This window comes from Phacochoerus africanus, chromosome 11 (assembly GCF_016906955.1).
Source record: "Phacochoerus africanus isolate WHEZ1 chromosome 11, ROS_Pafr_v1, whole genome shotgun sequence".
In the NCBI taxonomy this organism is placed as follows: Eukaryota; Metazoa; Chordata; class Mammalia; order Artiodactyla; family Suidae; genus Phacochoerus; species Phacochoerus africanus.
The window spans coordinates 8,192,721-8,207,674 of record NC_062554.1 but is presented as its reverse complement, the minus strand read 5'-3'; the positions used below and the strand labels follow the sequence as shown (position 1 = coordinate 8,207,674).

At 49.4% G+C, this 14,954-nt stretch overlaps 1 long non-coding RNA gene across 1 annotated transcript; it reads right to left on the bottom strand.

Moving 5' to 3' along the window:
• Positions 1-2,402: 2,402 nt before the first annotated feature.
• LOC125111025 (uncharacterized) lies at positions 2,403-14,660 on the bottom strand. Its single transcript, XR_007130805.1, has 2 exons — positions 14,498-14,660; positions 2,403-2,959 (listed from the first exon to the last, which is right to left on the bottom strand). It is a non-coding gene; the product is annotated as an uncharacterized LOC125111025 (long non-coding RNA).
• Between the last annotated feature and the right edge of the window lie 294 nt (positions 14,661-14,954).

The window sequence follows — 14,954 nt, the reverse complement described above, 5'->3', positions numbered from 1 at the left end:
TTCTTGAATGGAGGCTCGCAGAAGACATTTGCTCCCATGAGCAAGCAGTTGGTTATACCGACTGCCTGCACATCTGTGCTGAGCCCCACGGGTGCTCAAACCTTTCCTCACACCCTCTCGAGGGAAAAGGTGGAGACCCGCCTAAGAAGATGTGACGTATGGGTGGACAACAGAGTCGGAAGTCTGTCGCTGGATGGGACCTTAGAGATGACCCAGAGAAAATATGGCATGCCATCAAGTCTAAGGCGATGGATGCTATGAGGATTTTGAGAAACGAGAGTGAGTGGATGCAGAGGAGTCAGCGAAAGTAGAATCTGAACTGGGCCTTGAGAGAGAGGACAGATCTAAGTGGGCAGAATGAATGAAGGGAACAGTCAGAGCAGAAATGTGACGAGTCCACCCTCCGGAAGAGCGCGGGTTGGTGGTGGACAGAGCAGGAAGCAGCCCGGCCTGGCTGCCCCATCTATGGAGGCTGCATCACCATCTAAGGGGGAGAGTCCATACACTCCTTATACTCTGCAGGGCTTAATGGTAAAGTAATACAAGTTACTTTGCCTGCAAGTTACAGAAACCCAATGTGTATAGTATACACACGATGGGGGATTTATTGAAAGGAGAATACGGTAGTCACAAGGTCAAAAGAGAAGCTACAAATACCAGGGCAACTCCGGAGATCCTGGGGCCTGGAACTACTTATTTGTCTGAATTTATAAAGTAGGGGCTCAATAAGTCTCATTATGTACACCCAAGGTTGGGCTAAATACAAATCTAGGATTTTCAGGTATAATTTAATCATTCTAATATTTTATGATGTAGGCCCTCCCCCTGGCTCTATCCCACTACCTCTGTCAGCCTATAGGATCTTTTGGCTGCACTGGTTCTGCCCTCTGCTGGCCAGACCCCAGCACATCACCTTGTGCCCTCAAAGCAAGACTTCAGTAAACTCATGGAGGCACACTTGGAATAAATACACAAGGAAACAAACAAACAAACAAACAAACAGGGAGTTCCCGTCGTGGCGCAGTGGTTAATGAATCCGACTAGGAACCATGAGGTTGCGGGTTCAATCCCTGGCCTTGCTCAGTGGGTTAATGATCCGGCGTTGCCGTGAGCTGTGGTGTAGTTCGCAGACGCGGCTCAGATCTGGTGTTGCTGTGGCTCTGGCGTAGGCTGGCGGCTACAGCTCTGATTAGACCGCTAGCCTGGGAACTTCCCATATGCTGCAGGAGTGGCCCAAGAAATGGCAAAAAGACAAAAAAATAAAAAAAATCAAAGAAATCACTGCCCTAATACTTAAGAGCATTTCATACGTAAGACACTACGTGTCAGACTGTGGCCTAAGCATTTTACCCATGTAAACTCAGCTTTGAAAACCTCCCCAACATCTCTGTGTAGCAGGTGCTTCTTACAGCTACTGCAATAGAGCCCACGTGTTGCTGTAGCCCCTTCCACACCCTCAGCCCAATTTCAGCACCACGGCATACCCAGCCCACAGCGTGGGCCTCAACGCTGCCAGAGATGAAGGGGAAAGTGATTGGGGAACATGATGGCAGAGTACTGACCCCGCTAGACCGAAGCTGGGTTCCCTAGGAGCAGAATCTGAGTCGTGCATTTATTGAGGAAGTACTTTTCAGAGGAAACCTGCCAGGGAGAGAAGGAAGAAGACAGGAAAGGGAACAAGACAAACAGGGTGTGTTTTAGGTCATGTTGAGCCCTGGCCTGATCCTCAGGGAACTGGGGCATAAACCTTGTAGCAGAATCAACCCACTGAGGCAAGAGGGTCAGACTTTCATGCCCTGTATCAGTTAGTTACTGGTTATGGGCCATCTTGGTGGGGAGAGAGGATGAGCGGAGGGTGGCGAGGAGGTTCCCGTCCGCTGAGGGCAGGTCTCTGGAGAAGGGGGGCACCTGCAGGCTAGAGCAGGTGTCTTGGTTGGAGATTTGCAACAGCCTGGTTCCTCAAGAAGGTTCTGAAACTCAGTTTTCATCACAGAATCAGCCCCACCTCTTGTGGCTATCTGGCTATCCTTTTCCACCCTGTGGCAGGCATCACTGACGGCTGGTTCCCAGCGGCGCTCACATCTGGCTAAGGCCAAAAGTCTGGAGAAGCACCTGGGGAACAGGGCCACGTCCACAACGGCTATGCTGTTGGAAAAATGGGAGCAGAAGCAGAGGGTCACATCTTGGGATCTCCTTCTGGCTTAAGAGATGAGAACCACCCACTAGACAAAGAATAAAACAAGATAACACTGAGAGTTCTCTTGTCGCGCAGCGGAAGAAGGATCCTGCTTTGTTACTGCAGGGGCTTGGGTCGCTGCTGTGGTGCAGGTTCGATCCCCGGCCTGGCTGGCATGGTTAAAACAACAAAACCCACACGCACAACAAAAAACACCACACAGAACTAAGTGGGACACCATGTAAGTACCAGAAAATGTGGGGGACAGGTATTGGATGTGATGGTTAAGAAGAGGGGGAGAGAGATGTCCTCGTGGATGCTTCCTGGCGACGGGAGGGTGGTTTGTCCGGAGGTCCGTGGCAGCGTGGTCCCGGGCAGTGTTCCACGCAGGTGGACGGCTGCGCTCTGCTCGGTGGTTCAGAGGGAGGGACAGCGACTGCCATCCTCAACATGCAGCTTCCGAGTGCCCGCGGGTGGAAGCGCTGCCAGTTTGTGAAGAGAGAGAAGGACCAGAATTCTAGGGCCGGAGGTTTACTCGTAAGCGAGCAAGGAAAAGCTGCAGAGTCCCATCTGCTCACGTCCGTCCATCGACAAGAGCTCCGTGAACATGGCCTGACGGGCTGCGACGGGAGCTGGCAGTTGGGGTCCTTAACGGAGCAGTCACGTCCCGGCTAAACGCCAACTGCTGAGGAAGGAGAAGTGGATTTTTGGGGACAGCTCGTGGTCTTCACTCCACCCTCCTCACTTTCCCCAAGACGAGTCATGATCGAAGAATGTACAGCCCTGCCAAGAAGGAAGAAAGGCTGTTTTTCTGATTCGATCATGCTTTCTGAAGGATGGGGGTGGGAGCCTGGCGTGGATCACTAAGCCTGTCTTGGAAGGGTGACTTTTTTTTTTTTTTTTTGGTCTTTTTGCCTTTTCTAGGGCTGCACCAATGGCACATGGAGGTTCCCAGGCTAGGGGTCGAATCGGAGCTGTAGCTACCAGCCTACACCACAGCCACAGCAACAGGGGATCCGAGCCACATCTGCCACCTACACCACAGCTCACGGCAATGCTGGTCCTTAACCCACTGATTGAGGTCAGGGATCAAACCCACAACCTCATGGTTCCTAGTTGGATTTGTTAACCATTGAGCCACGACGGGAACTCCTGGAAGTGAGACTTTTGTTCATTTTTTTTCTAGCATGAATGAGTCTGGTCTCTCCTCTCATTAGAGTAATATTCAAGACATGTGTTTGGGCAAAGGGGAAATCAACAAGGCAGGGATTTAGGCAGCCGCGTGCAGCAAAAAGAAACCTCTTGGAGGTGCCACTAAGAAACCAAGAACATGCTCTGCCTGGATGAAATCAGAGACGCCATCTGTGAGAGCCGTTTAACTGTGACAGAGAAGGAGGCCTGGGAGCAGGAGGGAAGGAAATTAGTAAACGGGAAAGACAAAGGGAAGAAAAACTAATGTTTGAGGAGCAACCCATCTCTGCTCGGTGCTGTGCTGGGAATTTGCATGTTACCTTATTTTACCCTTTCAGAAGCTCTTGAAGTGATTATTTTTAACCTCATTTTATAGATGAGGTAGCAGAAGCTCAGAGGTGACACAGCTCGTTTACCATTCACTTAATTAATACCTGAAGCTATCTAGACTTTAACACAGACGTGCCTGAATTCAAAGCCCAAGTTCTTCCCACTATAGCAGGTCCCTTTGAGAGTCACATTGGATCTTTTCCTGAGACGAAACACTCCTAATCGCCCAGCACACTCTGTGGCTGGCCGCTCTGCTCCCCTTCACAGACCAAGTAAAGAATCACAGTCTCATCCTGTCTTGGCTCCTTCTACCCGCAACCGAAATGCCTCAAAAAGAAGAGGGCACTGTCACAGTGCTTACGGGACTAATGAGCCACTTGGGACAGCTCTTGAGGGAGGGTCCCTGAGTCCTGAGTCCCTACAGCCCTAACTCCCCCAACACTAGGCACAAAACGGACACAGAGATCAGCCACAGGACCTGCCGGGGGATTAGAAGGGCTCTTTCTCAGGAAAAGAGCCAATGTGAATATTTGGTGCATCTCCCTCAGTTGGAGAGAGGATGAGACTATTTAAAAACATCTCAGGAGTTCCCGTCGTGGCGCAGCGGAAATGAATCTGACTAGGAACCATGAGGTCGCGGGTTCGATCCCTGGCCTCACTCAGTGGGTTGAGGATCTGGTGTTGCTGTAAGCTGTGGTGTAGGTGGCAGATGCGGCTCGGATCTGGCATTGCTGTGGCTGTGGTGTAGGCTGGCAGCTGCAGCTCTGATTAGACCCCTAGCCTGGGAACCTCCATATGCCGTGGGTGCGTCCCTAAAAAAATTAAAATAAATAAATACAAACATCTCAGAAGATGTCTATGGGACAGCTACAGGTGAACAGTTCTGCTCTTAGTTTATCATTCATTCATCTATTCAAGAAATATTTATTAAGTCCCAAGATATTAGGCGATGTGTTTGGCAAAGTAATACAATAGCAAACAAGAAAGGCACAGTCTCCGCTGTCATGGGGGGAAGGTTTAGCTCACCACTTCAGTTTTTCTACCTATAAAGAAGTTTCATTTCTACGGAGCTTTAGTTTGAACTCCTCCGCCCCTCCTCTGCAAAGGTCGAGGCTTCTTTCACTCATGTTACTGCCCTGCTTATACTACTGAGAGTTTTTAGGCATTGTTCTCTCGGGCACGTCTTTTCCAGTTAGAAACAGTGCAAAGGTGCAGGCAGGAACTATGCCTAATGCATCTCTCTGCCCTCATCAACCAGGATAAGGCTTAGCACAAAGCGTGTGCTTGGTAAATACTGCTGGAATGAACAATTATGCCACATAATCTCTCACACATTTCTATCGTGCTTCCAACCTTTCAAGACACTTGCATCTCCATTATCTCCTTTGATTTAGAGAGTTTGGTCGGGTGGACTCAATTAGAAGAGGATGTGAGAACACTTTGTGAAGTATGAATGGGGAAGCAGGTTATCGCACGCTCTTGCTAGTCCTGAGGCCAGGAGAATTTAGATAGCATACTTAAGGTCATGCAGCAGGAGTCTGTGCTGGAATCTACGGCTCCTGGACTTCTGTGTCTGCACTTTTCCTCCCTGCATCAGGGGTAACTGACAAAGGAAAGGTACAGACAACAGGTTTGGGGAGCCCCTGAATATGACTGCAAACTCCAGGGAGTGATGCAGTGATGCTCTGCCCGGGTCTTTGGGGCCAGTGCACCCATCACCCAGCTGCTGGGGACGTGCTGAGAGCTCCCAGCTGTATCTCTCACTACGCACTGCCCTGGGCCACAGAGGACGCTTCTACCCAAGGCTATACCCCTCTCTGGGGCCCACACATGACCAGCGACAGACCGATGTGGGGATACGAACGTCTGGTTCCATGGCATCAATTTGAGACCATTCTGAGAGGCCATCTCCACTCCAGAACTCCCGGGAGAATCAGCTGAGGTTTTAGCTACAACCACACTGTGAGTTAGCATCTCCCTCCACCCACTCCTGCTTCCTTACTTCCTTACTGATGTGTCTCTCAAGAGCACACACCCAAAACCTGCATGCCGCTCTCCATCTCCGTCTATTTCCAAGGGAATCAGTCGGTCCCCCAAGAACTGTTCCCAAGCACTGAGCTTGTCCCAAAGGAGTTGTCAGTAATGACAGGAATGGGATGACAGGACACAGCTGGTTCTAGCAAAACCAAAATGAAGACAAGGCAGGGACAGAGGCTGGCAGGGAGTGTACAACTCAGCAGGATATGGTCACTGAATAAGAACTGGCCACTAGAGGGCCCCACACTACACATCGAAAGCCCTGCTGCTGCGCCGGAGCAAAATTCTAAACTTGCCTTTGACTTGGTAGCCACCCAGCATATTGTCTGCCGTCGTCGGGGGAAACTGCTGGTATGGTCTAACGCTGCCTTTTCTTTGACCTATTCCATGAACACCAGTGTCCTAGCCTGTTCCAATACTCTGTCACCCGGCACTCTGCCCAGGTCTCTGGGCCCCACGCACCCATCACCCAGCTGCTGGGGACATATAAATGTATTCCCATAAATCGAAGCTTCCAAGCTGAGTTTTTTTTCCACCCACCGCTCTCATTGTTCCCAAGGGGTTCAGAAGATGAGAGATATGGGATTCCAAAGCGATGGCTGTGACAGTTCCCACCCAGAAACGGAGCGAATTGGCAACATAATCTAGTCTGTCACTATCCCTTCTCTTCCTTGCTCCTCCAGTTTTTGCAGTTCAGATACAGGATCACATGCGAACGGCAGTGGCCAAGGGAGAAAGGGGTCATGGGAGTCTTCACAGACGATGAAAAAGTTTGAAAGACGTTGTATGCCAATGAACAAATGAATCAAATCAATTAATTTTTTTTCTGCTGTGGACCTTGCAAAAAGACTTCAAGTATCATTCTGGAAGGACAGTCAGTCCTTTGCAAGCTGGGAGGCTTTCTTTATGGGGGAGGCATTTAGAGGTCTCTGTTTCAACACACACATCCTTAAAGGGACAGAGCTGAACCCTTTGGGAGGGGAAAGCACTGAAGATTCAAGGGGAGCAGAACCTTCTACATCTTTCTACAGAGCCAGGAGGAGGGAGGGGAGGGAAGGACCTGCACATGGCTCTCTCCAAGGATTTCTGGCTGTGGTGACTATGATGACACCTGGGGATTAAACACTAAGCCATGGCTTTGGGAGCCAGATAATAGCTCTTGGTGGCCTGGTTTAGAATAGAAGGAGTAGATGCCTTGAGCAACTGGGCCAGACACATCTGATTGCAACACACCTGCTGTGACAATGAAGTACAACTACAAAGGACTGAAGGCGGCTCCTCAGGTTTTTTGGAATGAATGAGTCCTGAGGTATTTGCGTATCCACACAAGTTCTAATGTTGAATGTCCCACCAATCCATTAGCTAAGTATGAAGTTTAATTTTTCTGTGTGTGTGTGTGTCTTTTTAGGGCTGTACTTGAAGCATATGGAAGTTCCCAGGCTAGTGGTCAAGTTGGAGCTGTAGCTGCCGGCCCATGTGGCAGCCACAGCAACACCAGATCCAAGTGGCGTCTAAGGCCTACACCACAGCTCACGGCGATGCCAGATCCTTAACCCACTGAGCAAGGCCAGGGATGGAACCCAAGTCCTCATAGATACTAGCTGGATTTGTTTCCACTGAGCCACAATGAGAACTCCTAAAGCTAAATTCAATTTTTTATTTTATTTTATTTTTTGCTTTTTAGGGCCGCACCTGTGGCACACAAAGTTTCCCAGGGTAGGGGTGAAGCTGAGCTGCAGCTGCCAGCCTAGGCCACAGCCACGGCAACCCAGGATCTGAGCCACGTCTGCAACCTATGCCATAGTTCACTGCAATGCTGGATCCTTAACCCACTAAGCAAGGTCAGTGATTGAAGCCACATCCTCACGGATACTAGTCGGGTTTGTTACCACTGAGCCACAGTGGGAACTCCAAGTTTAATTTGATTTGAATTAGAAAAATTTAATTTGATTTAGGAAAAAAATCAAGAAATACAATGTTTTGCACTAGCTATTGAACAAATCAAATGGGTTCCACTGTTGGAGCTCAGATATCACAAGAGCAAATCTAGCCTGGCCAGGTTAATTAAAAGAAGAGTAATAATCTTTTGGGAGATTACCACGTGTTAGGCGATGCGCTATTTTATTTAATCCTCACAACACGCCTAGGAGGTAGACAGGGACTTAGAGAAGTCAAGGAGGCCAGCCCAGGTCACGTGGTTGGTAAATGGCAGGACCAGGCTTGCTGGACTCCGCAGCTGTCTCACTTCTCCACCCACTCACTCCCTCTCATCAGCCATGCAACTCACTGACATCCAGTCCATCGCTCACTGCTTCATTCAGCCAGATAGTCACTGAGACAGTGAGTGGTATCAATATAGTTATTTTGTCACTTGAACAGTGAGATCTAGTAGTAGCTTAAAAAGCAAACGAATCTCAGAATTATAGACTGCACTGGCACCTGATCTAGTGGGAAAAGCAAAAGCTTTAGAGCTCAGCGGTCTAGCTTGAAATCCCGGGTCTGCTATTCGCTCCCTATGACACCTTGAGCAGTTGATTTCACCTCATTCATTCTCAGTTTCCACATCAGTATATCACAAATACTCACACACCTCCATCAGCCTGATGTAAAGATCAGAGATCATGTTAGAGGGGTCTCTCACTCTCTTACTTTCCCTCGTACATGTACACACACCCACACAGGACCAGCCACTTAATTTGATGCATAATTTACAGGGCCCAGTGTATAATGAAAATGCAAAGCCCTTTGTTGAAAAATAATTAGAATTTCAAGATGGGAAGTTCCTCTGTGTCATAGCAGATTAAGGATCCAGCATTGTCAAGTGCAGTGCCTTGGGTTGCTGCTATGGTGCAGGTTTGATTCCTGGCCCAGGAACTTTCACATGCCACAGCCGGAAAAAAAAAAAAAAAGAATCTCAAGATGACGACAGCAGGTTAAAACCAGCGTGGGCCCCTCTAAGGGCAGGACCCTCGTGGCATGTCAGTGCCTGACAACGTGTGCAATAAATGCGAATCTTTTTTTCTCTCTAGATCATTGATTCCAACCCTCTCCTTTTGCAGCTGAGGAAACTAGAGTCCAAAGATGGAAACTGCCAGTTAATGGAAGAGCCAGGATCATAACCCAAACTTCTCTGTTCCCAGTGAGTAGTCTTCGCTTCAGCATTTCCCAGGTGTGTTCTGTATGATGATACCAGATAGCCCATGAATAAAAGTTTCCCTCAACAAGCAAGTTTGCAAAACACTGGATTAAGGTCAAATAGACCATCTTTTGCAGAGCTCCTCAGAGATTCTCCCTTGAGCATCGTGAAGCTCCAAGATAAGCCTATGATATGGAACATTTCCCCCGAAGGACTAACACAGACTCCTTCCTCCGGAGCATATTAAACATCTCAGAACGCTTGCTGAGACATTGCTGCAGGGCAGTGGAAACCTCCATGGACTTTGATTTGTGGGGTGTGGTGGTTCTTATGCTAAATTAAAAGCAATCCCATTCCTTCCATTAGGCCTTTCTGTCTGCATCTCTGCCCAGCTGACTTGGGAGGCTGAGGATATAAAAATAATGAAAACCAGATTCTAGAAAGAGCATACTTGTTTAGAGTCACCCAAATGCATCCAAAAGGCAGACTGGATGCTACTCAGCTCTTCTCCCAGGAGGAGGAATATAAAGGAAAAAACCTACACCCTGTGACCCTCAAATTCTTTCCATTCTGAGTAATTTGCTCACAGCCACCACATCACAAAAGTACTAGCTAGAGCCTCTTAAGAGGGGACACAGGAGCCCAGGGAACCAAGGTTCTTATCTCAGCTCTTCCACTATTTGCCATCGGACCTAGACTAGTTCACTCATCGGCTCAGCCTCTTACTTTGAAAAGTTTTTTGCATCAAATCAATCTCTCCCTTCCTCAGGCTACCATACACTTACATTTTGTCTATACCATTCCTCCCCTTGGGCCCTTGAAAATCTCTTGGGAACATAGTTTGAGAACCAGCAAACCCGATGGTCTCTACAGCTCGTCTCGGTTCTGATAACCTGTAATTCAAATTTGTATGTACTTTTGCAAACTTTGCCTCCGATTGTTATTAAAGGACCCCAGCTCCTTGTGTATTGCTTCTCTTAATCTCTGGGAAGCACCAGGAGTGGTTCTCACTTGCTGGCTTCTTGAGATGCCAGCACTCCCCAGCCCACAGACTCTATTACATGGACTGTGCAGAGGAGAGAAGGATACTTTTCTCCCACCATTGTGCTATATTTTGTCCCATGAATTTGCAATAGGTATTGTTGATGCCCTTTTGATGCACGAAGATCTTAGTAAAGCAGCTCTTCTGTATTTTGCTAATTCCTTCTCACCCCCATTTCCCTCCACAAACTACTAAGCACGAGCCAATGACAGGGCAGGGGTAGGGCTGCAGTGAGGCCGAGAAAGAAATCTGCATGATATACCTAATACTGACTGAACTCTGACCCACTTCTCTTTGATGCTGAAGATTCTGTTGCTAGGCCCAACTGCCGGTTTCTTTGCTTTGCTTAGGAGAAGTTCCTCTCGGGAGACACCGGAGGCCTTTGTGAAAATTAGACTTGCTGAGATGGGCCTCCTTGGTGGAAGTGTCTGCTTGGGCCTCTGGGAAGCATAGGCCCACGAGCCTTCGTGGGGAGCCTCCTGGGAAGGAGAAAGGGGAGAAGGAACAGGACAGGGGGGAGAGCCTCAGACGGCAGTTCGGATCTGACGCCTCTGAAAGGAGAGGGAGAAAGAGGGAGGCTCGGGCAGGAGACCCCTCAGCCGGCATCGCAGCTCTGAGAAAGTCTCAGCCAGGCTAGTGGGGAGCCACAGAACAGCCCTGCCCATTAGAGAGGCCCTGTGGGGGGCAGAGATGGCTTGGCTCTGCCTGTCTGCAGGCAATCACTGACAGGAAGAAGGAGAGGAAGCGCCTGCATGTGGTGTAAACACAGCAGCAGACTTCAAAGGTGCTGCAGCTAACAACACCCTTCCCAGCGGGCCCTGGGGTGGGGGGGATCCGAGCAGTGTCCGCCCCAGGTCTGCCACACTGGACGTGCCCGCGCCCGTGTGAATTCAAAACGGGGATGTAATTTAAGCTCAAACGCAGGCCTATCTTACATATTTACTGCAGGTAAATATTTACTGAGCCTGTAACAGGGATTACATTCAGCACCGCAGCGGCCCGGCCCTCGCCAGGGGACCGACGGCGTCTGGGAAGGTTTCGGGTAACAGGGTGCGTTTTTATGACCATCATTGTCAGCAATGGGCCTGTTTCACCAGCCTCCACTGGACACGAACACTGTGTCAAGCTCAGTACAAAAAAGAGTAATCCTTAGGGAGCTCAAGTTAAGTTTGCAGTAAGAGATTCCTCCCCCATGGGGGGCTCAGAGGAGACTTCTGAAGACTTTTCTCATGCCAGTCACTAGACGGGCCAAGGTGGAAGGAGCCTTTTGGGAGAATTCGCCTTGGAAGTTACCGGAGAGACCTTGAAATCGATCTGGCAGCCAATCGGGTGGCACAAGGGTGTGCTCCACCCCCACGACGGTGCCAGCCAGGACTCGGGATTTGCTGAGAGGCAGGCCCAACACCTGTTGTGGCTCCTGGATCAGAGTCAAAATTTGGGAGGGAGAAGGGAGAGAAAAGGAAGGAACTGGGAAAGACAGATTTAAAGAGAGAAGAGATAAGACAGCGGGCTTTTCAAAACCAGGCCAAAATTCATCTCAACCTAATCACTTGGCACAAGAGAGTAGAGCGTCCGTGGCAGAAAGAATGTTGGGCCTGACACCCAAGCTCTGCCTCTAATTCCCCCGCTGACCTTTGTCACTCAATGCCCCCTCCGGGCCTGTGCTCCTTGGCTGTAATCTGCAGTTAGACCAGACATTCCCTAAAGTTCTTTCCATGTGAACAGTCTACCATTCTAACAGCTTCCACGAAATCACCCTGCAAGGACCTGCAGAGAGGCATGAAATAAAAGGGGGTACAGGATGAAAATAATTTCCAGTGACTTCCGAAATAAATAATACACTAAACAGAACATAACAGGCATCAGCAGGGGCAGTAGAGTGTGGGGTGCGGATCAGTAAAATCTCCAAGCGGAGCTCGTTTCATGATCGGACATTCACGACATCGCTACGGGGCCCTGTTCCATGTTTACACAGAAGTGCAGATGATCTGGGGAGGAAAATAGTTCCACCTGTCAGCTGGTTCTAAAAACTCTGAGATTCATAAACATTCCAACAACACATGAACCCCCAATGCTATCAAAACAAAGTGACAGCACGGTCCCTGTTCTCTTCTAAACCCTCCTCCAGTTTTCTCTACTAGACACACACCATTTCCACTCCCCTTGAATGCTGCATTTGCTGCTTATTTGCACCTAAATGAGAGTGCTGGGAGGGGAAAGCATTCTGAGAGATTCTTCCCTAGGCCTAGGATTCTAAGAACAGGATTTCACGCTCCCTTCTCATTTATGCCTCTTACTGAGCTAAGAAAACACCACAGTTAAAAAACAAAAACAAAACACAGCAATCAAGGGAATGGCATAATAAGCAGCCAATCAGGACACGGCTCCGGGCCTTCAGATACTATTCCTTCCAGGCCAGCCCCCCACCCCCAACCACCCCCAGAGAGGATCAGGTTTTCTCCTGGGGTTCTTCCCTTTTGAATTAGGCACCACTGAGGGCTCCGGTCCAGAAACACAAACCCTAAACCTCATCTCTGGTAGACAAACAGGTCTAGGGAGATCGTATGACCTGCAGGACAGACTGCTCTGGGCTCCCTGGGAGACGGGGCTGAAGTGAAGGGCAAGGGGGGTGGTGGCCATGAGGACACAGGAGCAGCCACAGGAGGACGTGCAGCCTAAATAAATAATGACAGGTTTGGCAGCAGACACGATGCTCAGACATGCAAGGGGCCTACAGGTGGGGAGTCTGCTCACTCAGACTCTCGTCCTTTGGATCGCAGCTTTTAAATAGCATTTCCTCTGGAAGCAGAGCGCCTCACACAGTTGCGCAGGTTGCACCCTGCACACAGCTGGGGTCCGCCATAGATGTTACAGAGTTATCTATTTGTATGACAATTTTCTGGCAGCTGGGAGTCAAATGTTTTGAGGAAAGGGTGTATCCCTTTTGCTGGTTTTTTAAAAAGTGCCCTATGGGCTGGCAGTGATCCTGCTGAGAAGCCTTTCCTGATCAGGTTTAGCACCCCTCGTGCCTGCTTCAGAAGGACCCCGAATCCCCCCCACCCCCATCACACCTAGCTCGCTTTATTGTAATTACTGGTCTGTATTCATACTGGGTTATCAGCTTTGTAAGGGCAGAGGCTGTGTCTTGCTCAACACGGTACCCCAGGCTCAGAATGGTGCTTGGGCCCAGCACAGGCTCCATGGTATTTGCTGAATAAATGAACATCACATTCTGAGCCAGCCCAATGATCTTCCCAAGGGGACAGAGCGTCTGGCTTAGCAGAAAGAGTCCTAGCCACATCCTGGGTTCAAGACCTTGCTCTTCCTCTCACAAACTATGTGACTTTGGAGAAGTCGCACAGTGACTTCACCCTAATGTCCTTGATGCAAAACACAGGGGTAGCCTTGCCCTGCTCTGACCACCTCAAAGGGTCAATGTAAGAAAAAAATTTACACCTACCCCTGGATGAACCGTAAAGATATGAGATGACATGAGAAGTTAGGAGCTGTTCCAGGGAAGCTGGACCTTCGAGGGGCCAAGGACCAGGAGCAGTAGCCTCGTATCTGAACACAGTGAGGAGTGACCTCCAGTAGAAAACGAAGGACATCTGGGTCAGGCAGTTACTTTTTTGGTTGCTAGGGACAGAAACCCCAAGTTGTCAAAAGTCAAATGTATCACTTGGGAAAGTTGTAGCCGGGCCTCCCGGACAGTGGAAACAGGCACAATTTAATGCCACAAGGTAGACGTTGGCTGGTTCTCCTCCCCCTTCTCATCCCCCCTTCCCCCCAGCCCCACCCCAGACCTGCCTCCCTCTCTTTTGGGCCTCCCTCCTACAGATGGGCTCCCTCCACACAGCAAGGCACGTGGCTACTGACAGTTTCTGGCTCCGTCTCAGTTTTGCCATCTGAGGGATAACTGAGCCCCTTAATTCCAGCTCACACAATATCCCTCTGCCCTGGCTTGAGCTGACATATCCAGCTCTGGGCCGAGGGTGAAGGATAGTGATTTTTAGCCCCCATGGGAGCCACATGACTAGGATGGGGCCACCAGTGTTCAAACAGAAGGAAGGTTACTATTCCCAGAGGAAAGGGTGGGGGCCAGGCTAACAAAACAATAAATGCACCCCCCCCCCCCCATTTTCTAAAGATTATTCACATGCTGAGACCTGAAATGCCACCATTTGCAAACAATTAGCTTTGGTTTGGGTTCCACCCCTCTAGGCTCCTTCTCTGAGGTCCTTGTAACAGAAGGAGGAGAGCAGAAGGGTGACAGGAGCAGGGAGAGGGGTGGACGACTAAGTAAAACCACAGGGCATTTTCCTTGGCAAACCTTCAGTAAATAATCAGGGGCCAACCACAAATCGAGAAAGGTTAGTTCCCTTTCTAGACTGGCAGTTATACCACTTCACCTGCTCAACATCGGACCTAACATCCTCTGGCTTCAGCCAGGTTGTGGCTCAAGTGACAGTGTAACTGAAACGACACTAAGCCGCTGTCTGACTGCCCACTTCCACTCTCCGCTGCAGAAGCAGAGCAGAGACAAGGACGCTCTCTTATCTCCCTGTAAATAGTCAAAACCACATACCTTACAGATGGAGCAACGGGTCTCCAAGAAGGACTATTTCTTCTCCAAAATCACATCTTAAAAGGGAGTTACTGGCCGTGCCACGAGCAGTGTCACCGGCACTTGTCCTTTCCCAGCGTGCCACCCCTTGTTTGTCTGCACACTTAGGGCCTGAAAGATGAGCTACCCCTTAATCTCAACTTCCTCCCTTTCTTTTGTCTTTCCGGGTCACTTATTAAGGTGCCTTCTCTAGGTGAGTTTCACTATATGACTGCTTAGTCAACTCTAGGTCCCAGACATCTAGCAGTTGCCTTATCCTCAGCTGTCAGGAATGAAATTCTGACACCACAGACACCTCCCCCCCACACACACACCACCAGTTATGCAGTATTCTCTTCACTACTCTTTAGCATGAATTCACTTTTTTTTGTTGTTGTTGTTTTGTCTTTTGCTGGGCTGCACCTGCGGCATATGGAGA